Source organism: Hydra vulgaris, chromosome 07 (genome assembly GCF_038396675.1).
Source record: "Hydra vulgaris chromosome 07, alternate assembly HydraT2T_AEP".
Lineage (NCBI taxonomy): Eukaryota > Metazoa > Cnidaria > Hydrozoa > Anthoathecata > Hydridae > Hydra > Hydra vulgaris.
This window is the reverse complement of record NC_088926.1, coordinates 7,494,248-7,511,225: the sequence shown is the minus strand read 5'-3', so window position 1 is coordinate 7,511,225 and position 16,978 is coordinate 7,494,248. Positions and strand designations below refer to the sequence as shown.

The 16,978-nt window shown below is 29.4% G+C and overlaps 1 protein-coding gene across 4 annotated transcripts in view; it reads right to left on the bottom strand.

Moving 5' to 3' along the window:
* The window catches only part of LOC100202575 (uncharacterized), a 44,024-nt gene that overhangs the window by 15,298 nt on the left and 11,748 nt on the right, over positions 1 to 16,978 (bottom strand). The window contains exons 1-2 of one of the 4 annotated variants that reach the window (XM_065800938.1): positions 6,947 to 7,046; positions 1,122 to 1,206 (exon numbers count right to left, since the gene is read on the bottom strand). The exons of 1 other annotated variant lie outside the window; for it this stretch is intronic. The gene's annotated coding sequence lies outside the window, so the exon portion shown is untranslated. Of the gene's footprint in view, positions 1 to 1,121; positions 1,755 to 6,946; positions 7,067 to 16,978 lie in introns of those variants that run through there. 2 more of the 4 variants (XM_065800936.1, XM_065800937.1) reach the window with 2 other exon arrangements.

The following is a 16,978-nucleotide window of genomic DNA, read 5'->3' as shown; positions in this document are numbered from 1 at the left end:
AGTAAAAAATTTTATTATTATTTAATTAAAAGAAAAATTATTTATGAATATTTCCTATTTATTTAGAGTATAGATGGCTATATGATTTTCTCTTCAGTCTCCAGATAGACAGATAAAAATTTTTAGATCCCTCTTGCATGTATCTTTTATTACTAAATTTAGATAAGAGTTAACAAAAATATAGTAATTTCAGTTAAGAAATTTAATTTGGCTACAATTTCTTCAACAAATCTATATATCAAAAAATTGTAACTTAAAACATCATAACATCTTGCAAAATTGTACTATTTTGATAATTTTTTTTACCTTAAAAAAATACTGTATTGAAGCATTTTTAAATGATATATAACATTCTAATATTTAAGTAAATTAATAATTTTACCTACTTCAATGCTTCTTTGAAATCAAGACTATAAATATTGAACACATTTTTTAGTTTGACACTGGAATAGTTGTAAGCAATTTATCGGTTTTATGATTGTTCTGAAAGACACTTGATTAAGACTAGCATGGTCACCTTTTTTAACTGTAGTCCCAACAACAATAATCAATAGTTTACCATGAGTAGCAGTTGAAATTTTTCATTTTCAAATTTATTATTATTTTATTCTGGTACTAAGATACTTAAAGTGCATACCTGGCTTTTATGGTATGAATTTAGAAGTAAAAACCTGTGACTCTTTTTTCAAATTGTGTTTAATGTTTGCGTTATAAAGATGAACTTGTTAAATATTTATTTATAACTTTAATCTTAAGTTTATATATTTATATACCTTTATAAGTTTAGATAACTTTATATCAACTTTTTTTGATAAAAAAAGTTAATATAAAGTTTATTATGCCTTTAGTTTAATTATGACACTCTCATGTCTCATGTAGCAGAGGCATTAAAAAATTGACAAATAACAAATAAATATCTGTATAAAATAAACTGTCTAAAACAAACTGTCTTAAAAAAATTTCTTTTAAATTTACAAAGGTTTATTAAAATACAGTTCTTTCTTTTTAGAATATTGGTAAAAAAAAATATAACAAAACAAAAAAAAAATTTATTTTGGTACAAATAAAGGTAATTGAACATTTAGTCACAAATATAACTTTCATTCATTTTATTAACTAACCTGACAAACTTGTATTAGCCATTTATCAAGCAATTTTGTATTACGCTTTTGCAAAGTTCTTTTAACTTCGGAATGGTTTTCTAAACTTTTATCATATCCCAAATAAGAGGTAGCACTTTTTCTTTGATAGCTTTAGTTACTTTAATATATTTATTTAGTAAATTTTATAAGAGATTAAAAACAAATGTACACTATTTTCTTAGTTAAGTTTCCTTTAATGTTAGAAGAAGTCTTTTTTTGAATGAAATTTTGATTTAATGATATTGTTTTAAACCACATACGAACAATAACTGCCCTGCTCTATTAGATTGGCTACTTCTATGAAAATAACTAGCTTATGTAGTGTTATGCGGATATAACTTACAACTTTTTTAAAATAATGTCTAAAATATTTGATTTTGATGTTATTAATAATTATTCTATTTTTACACTTCTGTTCAACATTTTAGTTACATTTTAATATAATTCTTATTACTTTGTTTTGTATTTTATTGCTTTTTATTATCTTATTGCTTTATTTTGTATTCTAAGATATTTAAGTTATTGTTTATATTCAGAAAAATAGAGAGGGACAATATTCATAACACAGCGCCGACAACATCGGGGTTTCCAGGAAACATTGAATTCCCCCGCTCCTCTTTCGCTACTCATTATAAAGTTCTAGGGGTGTTCCGGATAAGCTATCCGACCGGATATCCGAGTCAAATATTTTTTTATACACCGGATATTTCATGTTAATGTCATTTGAAAATTGAAAGAAATCTAGGAAATGTTATATTTTTAAATAATCTAATGTTGATGGTTTCTATTCAATTTTGTTATTATTATTATTAAAATACTACTAAAATTATATATGCGCAATAAATATATCAGTTTGTCGCTCATTTTTATTTCCTTTACCTGTGGTAAGTGGAGAAATTAACATTTCTAACCTTGATCGCTTTTTCTCATAAATAATGAAAACAAATCTTTCGAAAATACAGAGGATGCGGGTGGTTCTAGTAACTTAAGGTGGACCCATGGTAAAAACAATTGCAAAAAAGTGATTTTTTTTTTTTTAATCGTTTTTAATAGATAAACTACCTATCTTTCAGAGAAAAGTGATCTATAATCATGTCGAAATAAAGGACGTTTTTTCAATTTTATTCACAATAATTTGAAGCAAACCGACTGATCAAAATCCTAAAGATGGTCAATGAGAGACTTTAGTCTTGAATTCTGTACGAAAAAGAAAAAACTTTAAATTATTTTTTTGAAACACAAACAGAAGAAGTTGTATTACACAAAAATAAACTTTTGTTTTTTCATTTTATTAAAAAACTTAAATTATAGATTGTCAAAATCGAGATTTTTATCAAAAAATTTCGATTTAATTTTTACTGATTTGTCACTAATAACTAGGGGAGAAGGGATTTATTGATACAGAGTGAGTATTGGTACACAGCAAATGTTCAGCCGTTTTAAACAAATTTCAAAATTTAAATGTTGATTTCAAATGTTTTCTATAACCACATCTTCCACAGAAAATATAATTAGGTTTAAAGATTTTGTTACTTGTAAATTTACCTGTTGTTCATTTTGCCATTATGTTGATTTATTTCAGATTCTACAGAGAATGGTGAATACTTTCTTGAGCGTTTATTGATGTTTTAATTAACTTAAATTTAAGATTAAACCTAAATTTGCCAAGAAAAAATTAAAACTTGAACAGATTTTTATTACATTTATAAATAATTCACGCTGAGGCACTCACTGGTAAAGGGTGAGGATTGGTACATTGAAATTTGGTACGGAATTTTTGATATCTGTTAATTATCTGTAAATTACATATATACTTGGTTCACTACGGTAATATTTTACTTTATTACACGTTGTAAATATGTACAGTGGGTGGCTATTGAAATAGGGCCGTTAAGTTTTCTACACATTTTTGTGAAATTTTATCCAAAATGTAAAGAAAAATAAAGGTTTATGGTAAAAAATAATTAAAAATTTAAAGAATAGTTGTTTATTATCAAATATAGATATAAAAACAAACGAATTTTTTTTTTATATATAAAAATTGTAATGTTATCAATATTTTGTAAATCCACCCTTTGCTCTATAAAAGCTTCTACTCTCCGTGGCATGCTGTCAATGCATTTCTGTGCCAATTCTTTTATGTGAGGGTTTCGATGCCAACCTTCAATTAGTTTTTCAATAAGCTGGGTTTTACCCACCAGTTCTTTTGAAGAAACCTCCCGTTTCAATAGCTTCCACAGGTTTTCTATAGGATTAAGATCCGGGGAATTTTCTGGCCAATCCAGCAGTGGAATTTTTTTCTCTCCGAGAAACTTTTTAATGGATTTTGCCGTATGGCATGGGGCAGAATTTTGCATAAATATAAATTTGCTATCTGGAAACCATTCCGAGACTTGAGGAATGAGCTTTTGATCCAAAACTTCTTTGTATTGGTCCTGCCTCATTGTCCCTTGGACTATGTAAAGCCTTCCCGTACCTTTACAACATTTAACGGACCACACCATAATTGACAATGGATGTTTTACTGTCTCGATAATGCAGTCTGGATTAAATTTTTCATCCACCCTTCGTCGCACGAATGAGGCTTTGTCGTCCAAGATCTGAAACGTGGATTCATCAGAAAAGCACACCTGAAAACAAATGTTTCAAAAAATGTTAGTCTTTCATTAATCTAAAGAAAATCGAAAAACAAAGCAGAAAATGACATGTTTAAGAAATAAATACCTTTCTCCAATCATCTGTTGTCATATTGCGGTGTTTTTAATAGTCCATTTCAGTCTTTTATCCTTCATTTCAGGCGTTAATTTTGGTTTTTTCGCAGGACGGTAACACTTAAAGCCTAACTCATCTAAGCGTCTCCTGACTGTGCGATCACTAATATTAATTCCAGCATCTTTAATCAATGTTGTGATTATTTTTCTGGGTTTCTTTCTATTCTCCAAGCAAATATTCTTGATAATTCTCTCAGACCTTGGCGTTGTAAGGCGTTTTCTTTTACAGTTTTTACGGAGTGTGGATATAGGGTTTTCGCCATTTTTTATTTTTGATGCTATTCTTTGCACAGTCTGCCTAGAAACGCTAATTCTTCTTGAAATTTCTCGTTGAGAATAGTCAGTGTTGCTTAAAAGTGACATTACTTTATTTTTTTTACAAACATTCACATCTTTTTTTTTACCCATTGTCAGAAACTTTAAAAAATTTAAAAGACAAATAAACACATTACAAAAATATGTAAAAGAAAATTTAAAAAGTTGAAATAATGTATATTTTTGGAAAAACTACTTTCAAAGAAGTCTTTCGCTTAATAAAACACTTAAGAAATTAAAATTTTGAAAAATAGTCGGTTAAAAATAACGTTTGAAAAAAGATCCTTAACACACACACAACAAGCTTCGGCACTCTACAAATGGTAACTGAACACAATTTCACGGTTTTACTTGTCAAAACATGCAATATACAGTGTTGCTATCAACAACATAGTGTTGCCTACACAATAATTTGTAATAATGTCGTAAATAATTATGAAAAATTGTGAATTTTACGTTTGAAAGGTGAATTAATGCTGACAATATAACAAAAAACGTGATGGCCCTATTTCAATGGCCACCCACTGTAGGTTATTAATTTATTTAATTAAATTAAATTTAAGTAGTATTTTTTTCATTAACTTTTTGTTATATTGAATTATTTATTTTGTATTTTTTATTAGATATTTAGTATGACATTTTTCTTTTCTTCTTTGTTAAGTACAATAATTTTTGTTAACATAAATTATATTTAACTGTTGCTAACACATTGGAAAAATAGCAAAAAATATTAGTTTCCAATTTTTTATTAATTTTTTATTTTTTACTTTTCAATTTCTTATTGTTGATCCGCATCATTTACAATAAGAAATTGAAAAGTAAAAAAGTAAAAAGAAGAGAGTGCAAGAGGGTGGTGTGGATGGCACAAAATGTCGGGTGTGATCTGTGATAGAAGGGTGTCGGCTAGAATGAAGGGTAAGATCTATAGGACAGTAGTGAGACCTGCTATGTTGTATTGACTGGAGACAGTGGCACTGACAAAGAGACAAGTGAGGGAGATGGAGGTGTCTGAGATGAAGATGTTAAGATTCTCATTTGGAGTGACGAAGAAGGATAGGATCAGAAATGAGTTTATTAGAGGATCAGCACATGTAGCATGTTTTGGAGATAAAGTTAGAGAATCAAGATTGAGATGGTTTGGATATGTACAGAGGAGACAGGAGAACTATATTGGCAGGAAGGTTTTGGGGATGCAACTTTTAGGTAAGAGGAGGAGAGGTAGACCTAAGAGGAGGTTTATAGATGCAGTGGTGGAGGATATGAGAGTGGATGGTGTGTCAGCGGAGGACATTCATGACAGGGCTAGATGGAGGAGTTTGATCCACTGTGGCGACCCCTAAACGGGAAATGCCGAAAGAAAAAGAAGAAGAACTTTTCAATTTCTTGTTAAAACGTACCAATGCTACCCCCTCTCCCCTATGTTGAGTAGATATTCTCCATTAATCACGTTTGCTAACTACTGTTGATTGTGAAGCTTTCATTCGAGAGTTCAAGATAAATTAAGAGCTTAAGTTATCAGTTTATAATGATAATAACTTAGGCAAACTTGTAGTAAAGTAATCATCTTTACTTTTAACTTCTTTAATGATAGCATTTAAGTAACCATTAAAAAACAATTTAAGAACTTCAATATTTGTTTTTTTTCTGGTGTATTTTTTTTTTATTATCAACGTTACCGATATTCATTTTTTTACTTTTCTTTGATCAGATGGAACTTTTCTATCCTTTTTACAATATTAACATTTACCCAAATACCGGGTAATGTTAATATTGTGAGTTTATTCGTATGCACAAATTTAACTTTTTTAATTTACAAAGTTTTAAGTTTTTGTATCGTAATCTAACTATAGAAAAACAACATAACAAAAAATAAATAAAAAATTTAAAAAATTTGAGCTTGTTATTGAATGTATTTTGGGGAATAGGACATTAAGAATTTAACAAGTACGTTATTATTTTTATTCTAATGGACTCAAATTGTAAGAAATTTTAAAGATGTTGTTTATGTGTTGAAGCATTCATTAGTCCGCATTTCTAAACATTTTAATTTTTCAAAACATTGCAGCTTTTCCAGAGTATTTCTGATAAAATTTGCAACTTTCTTATCCCCATATTATCATATTTGCAATTTTACATATAAACTATTTTACACATAAATTACATATACAATTTTAGACTGGAACAAGAAGACGCAGATTATCTTACCGAGCTCTCGACATAGTCGTCTTTATATACGGGAAGCAAAAAATTGTTATAAATGTATACAAATAATAAAATGTTTTAAAACGAATTTAAAGATATAATATCTTTCTAACAATTTAAAATAATCGCCATTTTTTGTGTACTTACATTCATATATATGCACATACATGTGTTCAGAAATTTTACAAAATTTATCTTTTTTTTTATAATATATATTTTCTTTTTAAAATGATATTTTAAGTTTGTTGTATTAAAGTCTGATTGCAATAATAGACTTTTGGATTCGGCTTCTAGTTTTGTGCTCTAAATTTCTCTTCTCAAATTTGTGAGTAGTGGACTGTATTTTTATTAAACTTTTGATACTGATTTTGATAAGGATATTCAATAAGCTTTGCTTATTGAATATTTTTGCTTAAATTATTGGTCACGCATTAATATTATAAATATTTTTCTTAATTGATAATTATTAATTTTATGATATTATGTTTTAAAATTTATAAAGTATTATAAACTTACTTTTTAGTTACTTTTTTACATCAAAGGTACCGACATTTACTCCGTCAGATAAAACATCTCATTAAATATTACTTGTTTTTGCTAACATTTGTTCGGCTGTTTATACTTGAAACATTCTTCATGTTTTTAATCTTCACGCATGATTTCTTTTATCAAAACAAGTCTTGTTTTTTACTTCTGTATAGAGGTAGTGCTGGTCTGTTTGGTACCCTGTGCAATTACTAATTGAAAATCGCTAAAACTGTTATTTCCCTGCAATTAGTATATATTTTCTATTATTATTTAAAAAAAGATATTGCATTATGAGGTCCCTGATTCCTTTACGACCAATGCAACTACGCCCGAAACTCTTCCGGTCTTGCTTCTTTATGTTCATGCTGGGCTTGTTTAATGTTAAATGTTAATGATTGTTTTCCTAAGTTTCAAAACAAATATAAATAAAAAATAATTTTTATTTACCTTGTTAAATTTAGTTGAATGTCAAACGCAAAAAATATTTTAAGTTACTTAAAAACCAAAAAGAATTAATGCTGATCATGAAGTTACAGTTATTATTAGTATAGCTATTAGGGTGATTCATATTTGACGAACTTTTGAAAATCAAGTTGGTCCTACCTGGAATGGTTGACCAATAATATAAAAATAATTTTAAGCCCAAAAATTTTAATGTCACGTGACTTTAGAGGTCCCGCCAGTCAAATTTGTGTATAAAAACATACCAAACTTCAGGGGTCTGGCGGGGACCTTTAAAATCAACACGGAAAGCCAACTTTTATTCTATATGGTATATTTTAGACTACTTATTTATAATAGGGTAGGACCAAAAAGAAATACGGTGGTATTTATTCCACATGATGCGGAGAAAGTGGCGAAAAAACGGTTTTTTTACATAAAATGACGCATTACTATGTATAACTGACGCTGGTTTATTCATCATATTTAGCCCAAATTTTGAAAATTAATATTAGATCTAAGCATTAATAATGTTTATATAGAAGGGGCGTGTCAATAGCTACCCGCCCCCTCACCCTATTATTGGAGATTTATACCCCCTCTATCCCTTCTTTGTTAGAAGGGCGGGGGGGGGCGAAGTTATTTAAATTTTATTATAAATCATAATATTTAAAATTACTTTATTTTCTTTAGCAAAAAAAGACAATATAAACATTAAATTATGATTACATTTTGATTCTTATTTTGGAATATTTATTCATATTCGTATTTGTATCATATTGTCGTACTTGCGGAAGACATATTGTCGTAATTTTACATTCTGTGTACACACACATTTATCTATAACACACAAAAAATAAAAGGTATACTATCTGCGGTTATATACAAAATTATTATTGTAAAATACATGTGACTTAAACAAAGAATGAATATCAATTGTTTTTATAAATCAAATTACTGTTTAGAAACTAAGATGCCAAGATCGACAAGACTTAAAACAAGGGCATATCTTTTTGAAGAAGAGGGTCTTAAAGAAAATTTTTCAGAAATGATGTTTTCAACAAATACAGACATTATTCTCTACTTTCAGTTTAGAAGATCTGGAGACAAAATAACTCCAACAAAAAAGCTGATTGCTTGGACCATTGGTCGTCAAACAGCAAAGTGTCTTGGTCTTGGTAGCTGTCCTGAAAACTGCATTATGTTCGCAGTTAAGAAACCATGGATAGACGGAGGATACAAGGATGGGATACTCACTGACCCATTTATAAGGTAGGCCAAACAAAACTTAGTTCAAATTAAACGGACAGGTTACCATAAACACTACACAAAACTTGAATAATATAATATTTTCTAAACCTGTTATATATATTATTATAGGAAGCATATCGCTGATCTGATCAACAGCTGGGAGAATTTAAAGAAAAGTAAGTGTAAGAACTCAAAAGAAGCAGGAGAAGCTAGACAAGATTTCAAAGAAAAAAGAAAGAAGGTTTTCTGGATTGCTAAACCAAATATACAAGATATTCTAAAGAAGACTAGTCTTAATAAGGAATCGTATTGTTCCGATATAAAATTTTTGAGAGATCAAAAGACCAGTCGCCAAATGACTCTTGGTAAAAAAGACAAACTTTATAACCGGATAATTAAGAGAGAACAGAGAAGATTAAAACATCCACAGTTAGTACACAGTGTTGAACAGTTTTCTCAGAGAGATGATTTTACTACAGAGCTTCAGTTTTCCTCAGAAACCAGTGATATAAATACCAGCATAGACTCAGATTGTTCGTTTGATTTCGATCAGCCAGGTCCAAGTAATGACACGCCACAGTTAGCTAAGGATTTTGTAAAAGATATTGCCATGACTTCAGTTTCCAAAAATATTTCCTCCAGAGATTTGCTGCATGTGTGTACAGATTTGGTTGTTAGTTCAGGTGGAAATGTTGAAGAATTTTTACTGTCTCAATCTACTATTTGGCGGGCACAAAAGAAAACCATCCAGCAAAATGCTGCAAAGCTCAAAATAGAGGTTAAAAAAGCTGCTGAGAAAGCAATTTTCCCTATAATAGCGCACTTTGATGGCAAAATTATTGAAGATATTACAAATGGGAAAAAGAAAAAAGAGACAGGTTTGCTGTTTCAGCTAATATTGATGGAGACATTAAGCTTCTTGGAATTCCAGCAATGGAGCATGGGACTGGAGCTGCTCAGTATGAAGCTTTGTATAATGTACTGGAAGATTATGGAATACGTGACTGTGAGAAGGGACTATGTTTTAACACAACTGCCACAAATACTGGAAGACATTCAGGAACCAATATTAGGTTCAGTCAAAGACAGGAATGTATTTTATTAGAGCTTGCCTGCAGAAGGCATATATATGAACTTCATCTCAAACATTTTTGGGAGCAGATTACCTCAGGCAAAACAGCAGCTCCAGAAAATTTAATTTTCAAACGGTTTCAGACAAACTGGAATGACATCAAGGAAACTGTCGATTCTTCCAATTTAATAAGGTTTGATATCAATTCCATCAGCAATACTTTCTTGGCAACCCAGATTGAGAAAACTATCCAGTTTTGCAAAGATCCATTAAACAATGACATATTTCCAAGAGGGGATTATAGGGAGTTATTGGAACTTTCCCTGATGTATCTGTATCCTAAAATATTTTTCAAAGTTCGAGCTCCAGGCTGTGTTTCTCATGCTAGGTTCATGTCGAAAGCCATTTACTACTTGAAGATTCAGATATTGAGTAAACATCTGCCCTATGATTTGACTGCTGCCCAAAATAAAGAGTTGAAGACAATGGCAGAACTTATCTCGATTTTCTATTCTGTCTGGTTTCTGAGAACCTCATTGCCCTCAGCGGCACCATTTCAGGATGTAAAAGCCTATTGGCAAATGGTGCAGTACAAAGAATATGTAGAGAAACGCGACACTGATTCCAAGAGAGTTCTAAACGGAATTGAAAGTACAATGATGTCAATGAAGAAACACACCTGGTACTTAGATAAAACTTTGGTTCCACTTGCTCTCCTAGACCCTACCCTTCCTGATGTGGAGAAAGAAAACATTGCAAAAACATTACTCTCCAAACCAGTTCCTGATTATTTTCAGCATTCAGAGAAGTCAAACTTGATAAACGAGTTAAAATTTAAACAAGAAGTGCCACCAGGACTTGCTCCATTCATTGGAGAGAACTCTTGGTTTATCTTCAGTTTATTAAACCTGACAAGAATGGAGGACAAACTTTGGTTAAACTGTCCTGCTCCTATGTGGTGCTATGTTGACCAGTTCAAAACATTCTCCAATTTTGTAAATAAACTTGAAGTAGTTAACGATTGTTCTGAAAGGGCTGTAAAACTTGTATCAGAGTTTGTGAACAATGTTCACAATAAGGTTGATCGTCAACAACTTAAACTAGCTGTGCAGCAAAGACGAGATCACTTCCGTGGGTCAGAAACCAAGGAACAGTTGAAGCTAGCGTATGAAGCAATAGGAAAGCAGAGAAAAAAATAACATGATTTATATACTATATTTATGCATTGCAATATATTATATTATATTTACATGTCATGATTTTAATATTTATATTGCCAAATTATGTTTTTTTTTTGCTAAAGAAAATAAAGTAATTTTAAATATTATGATTTATAATAAAATTTAAATAACTTCGCACCCCCCCCCCGCCCTTCTAACAAAGAAGGGATAGAGGGGGTGTAAATCTCCAATAATAGGGTGAGGGGGCGGGTAGCTATTGACACGCCCCTTCTATATAAACATTATTAATGCTTAGATCTAATACTAATTTTCAAAATTTGGCCTAAATTGATGAATAAACCAGCGTCAGTTATACATAGTAATGCGTCATTTTATGTAAAAAAACCGTTTTTTTGCCACTTTCTCCGCATCATGTGGAATAAATACCACCATATTTCTTTTTGGTCCTACCCTATTATAAATAAGTAGTCTAAAATATACCAAATAGAATAAAAGTTGGCTTTCCGTGTTGATTTTAAAGGTCCCCGCCAGACCCCTGAAGTTTGATATGTTTTTATACACAAATTTGACTGGCGGGACCTCTAAAGTCACGTGACATTAAAATTTTTGGGCTTAAAATTATTTTTATATTATTGGTCAACCATTCCAGGTAGGACCAACTTGATTTTCAAAAGTTCGTCAAATATGAATCACCCTAATAGCTATGCATGGCCTACTGTTATTATACGGCCTGATTTGTTGCATTTTCCGTAAAAAATTAAGAGGCCAGTTCTTTTACGGCTTATTTTTAAATTTTGAATTATGTATGAAAGGTTTTAACAACAACAACAATAACAATATATTAACCAGTGAATATTATACAAAGGTGTTGAATAAAATATTGAATTATAATATTGTAAGAATTACAATATAAATATTTGCTTGCATGCATTGGTTTATGCTTTAATAGTCATTTAATATGTAATGTATTCTGAACTGATTAATATGTGAATGTATTCTGACTGATTGCCTGTTTCATTATATTCCATTAGAGAGTGGAATAACGAAAAAGACACACAGACAGTCTAATATTATTACTGTATATAGTCGAACTGCTTTTTTATGCGATGTTATTTAAATGGAGATAATCCCAATAATAAATGTAAGTGAACTTTATATTTAAAAGTAACTGTTACATTTTTTTGATTTGTTTTAGTAATAAAATGGTTAATAAATGTGTTGTTACAAACTGTAAAACTGGTTACTCTAATGGTCCAAAAAAGTCAACATTTCATTTTCCTGAAGAATTTGATTTGCGAGAACGATGGATATACTTTGTTAATAGAAAAGATTGGGTTCCATCAAAACATTCAGCTCTTTGTGTGAATCATTTTGATGACAAATTTATTAATTACGGAAAAAGATGCACCTTGAAATGGAATCTTCTTCCAGTTCAAACTTTTTAAACCAATGAAATAAGTGGATCGTCGGCTCTAAGTGTTCCAAAGTTGCCCCGAAAAAGAACCAACTTTAAGATATTTAGGAAAAGATGAGTTTGAATGTTTTCAAAGTGTTGATAAAATAATTAATCTTGATTCTTTGACAGAATAACATTCTCTACCAGGCTTTACATTTAAAAAAATTCACGATAGTGTGGTTTATTATAAATTATATTTTGATGAAAAATCTGGCATACCAACTGTTTTTGAGTCAATAACTGTAAATAAAGATCTTTATGTTTCATTGTCATATAAAGGCTTTCATATTTCTTTATCTGAATGGTTGCGTAGTGGTCATAACTGCAAATTAACAAACTGTAGTATGTTAGAATTTTCCTGTCTATATTAGAAATAAAGCCAATGATATGAATTCAATTTTGACAGAGTTAAATGAAATTAGATACTATTCTCCTCAAGGTAGACCTCCATATTCTGCATCCCTTATACATTATGCACTAATTTTACGTCACACTTCAGCACAGTCTTATAAGTTATTGTTAGAACAACTACTTTTACCATCTTTTAGTTTATTTAGAAAAATCCAAAGTGATATAAATGTATATAAATGATATAAAGTGATATAAATGCATATAAATGATATAAAGTGATATAAATGCATATAAAGCTATAACAGTTTTGTTGCAAAAACATTGTGTATCAAGTGATTGTGTGTTTCTTGTGAATGAAATGTATCTGCAAAAAGCAACCCAATATCAAAGTGAGAAATATATTGGTGAAGATTCAGAAAGTAAGCTTTATAAAGGTGTTGTTGTTTTTATGATTGTAGGGCTTCAAAAAGCTATTCCTTATGTTGTGAGATCATCACCTGAAGTTTGCACAACATGATCATGGTTGAAAAATAAAATTGATGAGTGCATTACCTCATTGCAACAATCAGGTTTTAAAGTAAGAGCTATTGTTACAGATAATCATTCTACCAATGTAGCCTGCTATGGCATAGCAGGCTACATTGCTAAAAAAATTGAAAAAAAGATTTAAATATCTATCTTGTGGTCAAAAAATGGTTTCTACAGACCAAGATGTTCTTAATAACGAATATCTGAAAATATTATCCAGAGGTGGACTTATATGTCCAAGTCAATCCGTGTCTGATTTTATTTGTCATCTTTTTAGTATTCTAGATATTAATTCTCCTATTCTAATCAAACATTGCAGTTATTCTTTATCAAAAAGTTTTGCAGAACAAATTTTTAAAAGTTTTTCAGAACAAATTTTTAAGATTTATTATAGCAGTGTCGATTTTACATGCGAAAATCACCAAGAATGGGAAAATAAATATGGATCTCGAATTGTCATTAATATTTTTTATAATAATTTACAAAAAGAAACTGTAACAGATTCTGTAAGAAAAGATCAGGTAAAAGAGTTTAAAAAAAAGATAAAGAACCGATAGCTTGTGCTAATAAAAGATTTTTTCTCAAATCCTTAATACATATAAAATTACAAACCTTTGTTTTTATTTCGTGATAAGAGTTGTAAGTAGTCTTTGCAATATGTAAGTTTGTTTTAGTAGCATTTTGATACACAGCTATTTGAAAGCCTATTTCAGTATTTCATATGTTATTGGAATATACTGAAACAGGGAATCAGTTAGCGAAAAATATTGTATAGCATGATGATAATCTCAGGAATTCCGCGACCATTTTAATCAAATAAACATTTGCCGTAAAAAAACCGGCCTCAATTATTTCCGGAAAATGCAACAAATCAGGCCGTATAATAAATAACAGTAGGCCATGAGCTATGCTATATTTAATCAATGAATTAAAAGTTGAATACGTATCTAGCTATGATAGGCCTAGTAATCCATTATTTAAATATAATTTAAGAGGTTATCAACATTTGTATTAAAATTTGATTAACTTTTTCAAAAAAGAGGTAAATATGTATTTTTAAGCCTGCCGATTTACAAAGTAACAAATATTAAGGTAGCTCTTTTTGCGCGAAAGTGTTGATTCTTTAGGAAAAAAATCTTCTCTATGAAGTTTTGGATAAAATAGAAATATTGTTGATCATTCCATATAAGATTCATTTTATATTTCATTTTTCAAACGTTTAAACTGAATATTAGAAGTGGATTTTTAAGAAATTAAATTATTAGACACATTAGTACATTTAAAAAAAGTATCGTCACTTTGTCAATTATATTTGTGCATCTAAAGGAGACGTTTAAAAAATTGTTATTCATTTTTAATATTTCAGCTCCAAAAAAAAATTTTTTTTACATGGAGCTGTATTAAACGTTTTTTCTTTTTTTTTTTTTTAACTTTTAATTCTCAAGTTAAACTTTTGTGATTAAAATAAGATTGTTAATAAGTGATATCATGTCAATTTTATCTACGTCAAATTTATTTTATAAAATTATTGTCTGGAATATGTCGTATGTCACAACCGCGACATCACAGTTGTTTCGATATTCAAATGCATCAACAAAGCAGATTTAATTCTAAAAACTTTATTTAAAACTTTTGTTCAAATCCCACCATAAAATTTGTAAAGATTATACCAAAAGAAAAATAAATTTAAAAAAATAGAAAAAGAACAAAGTAATATTCGTCGCTAACAATCAACGCTTGAGCAAGAATTGAAAAAAAGGAGCTTGCTAAAATACGTCAGCGTAAACAAAGAGATCTTCAAAAAGCTTAACGTATCATTGATATTCCTTGTTCTTCTTCTAGTCAAATAAAAGAAGTCTATTATTCAAGTTTGTCCTAAGCTCGTGCTGTAAACCGTGTTCAATTGGCTTTACCAAAGTCACCGCGAAAAGAGGATAATGTCATTAAACAGTTAGCAACTAAAATGAGAATCTCTGTTCCAGATATACCAAAGATAAAAAATTGCATCCGTTTATCTTTTGGTGTATTCAATCGTGTACAAGAGCTTTACAATAGCGAAGAAATATCTCGATAGGCTCCAGGTATGAAAGACTTTCTAAAAAATGATAGTGAAAAATTTTAAAAACGTTTTTTATTGCTTAAATTATGAGAATGTTATACCCTGTACGCAGAAAAATTTGGTTACGAAATAAAATTTTTTATATTTGGCGCACATCATCCAGTTCAAGAGCTTACATATTTAGAGACGCTTCTTAAAACCTGCTGTTGTCTAATTTATGAAAATTTTATTAATAGATGCAATGTCTTATCCTCAAAACCTAATTTTGAACTTTGTAACTTGAGTTGGGTAAACAAATGAATTCTTTGCAGCCCTCTCGCTCTAGATTACCTTTTCTTCTCATGTAATTTTTGTGCCAATTTTGGTTCTATCAACTAAATGCTACCACCATTCAAGGAGCAAAACAAAAAATGCATAGAATTCAGCCATGCAAAATAATGTAATATACTTTTTAAAGGCTTACAACCAGTTCAAACATACATAAAGTCTTAAGTTATTGTCAAGTGACTTTTGATATTCCTTCTTTTGAGTGGGAATTTTTTGCTAAAGTCTGCGGAAAGGAGCGGTTGATGGGGTAGGAAAAACTTTGAAAAGAATAGCATGGCAAAAAGTTAAAGCAAGACAAGTAATTATTCATAAAATCTTCATAAAATCTTTGCACATAGCTTCATTTATTAAATGAAGCTATGTGCAAAGATTTTATGAAGCTATGTGCAAAGATATGACAGTAAATTTCTTTAACTGAAGATAAAATAGATCAACATAGTTATTAGAAGAAAAGTTTAAAGACATTCGACTTTACCATTTCTGAAGAGTTAATAATGAAATTCTTAACATGAAAAGAACATCACCTCTATCAGACGGCTGACACAGCAAACAAACAGTCATTAGTTAATATATTTACATGTTAATACATTAAATATTGAATATTAAATTATTAATAAATTAATTTATTAAGTATTTTTCAATGTCTTTAATATTGCAATTGAATAAAGTGATTTGTTTCGAACTTTCATTTTTTTTTTTACATAACTTGTTAATGTGATTTTTATTTTATAATTTTTGTAAAGGTAACAAAAGACTTTGTATAAAGTTTTTATAAATATATTTTATAAATATATTTTATAAATATAAATATATATAAATGTATTTTTGATAAATTTGGCATTGCTAAAATAAAGTAAAAGTGGATGGAATGAAATATAGGATAGAATGAAGTTGTTAAGATAATTTTTAATCTTTTGTTCCTACTTATTTATTGAATAAACATTTTGCAAATCTTTTTTGGTCATGTTGTGGAGAATCTTTCTCTGAGTTAGATGATATAAAATTCGAATACAAAATAATCAAGTTTTTTCTATGAAAGGTCAATTTTCCATCGCGCAATACAAAACTCTCGGGATTGAAATTTGCCGGGATTGAACTTAAAACATACTATTGTATAACTTTTTAAGGATTTCAAGAATTTCTTTTAAAACTAAGTTTGAGATTTCTGGTAAAAAGTAAAATAACGGAAAAGGTGAACTATGGGGTTGAATAAAATACGTCATTTCATTTAATAAATAGGGCTTTTATTAATTAATTATGTCTAAACTGACCAATGAACATTTATAAGTTTTTGATTCAACTTTTAAATTGATTATTGTCAAAGCTATTCTATTTTAAAATATGTCTCAAAAAA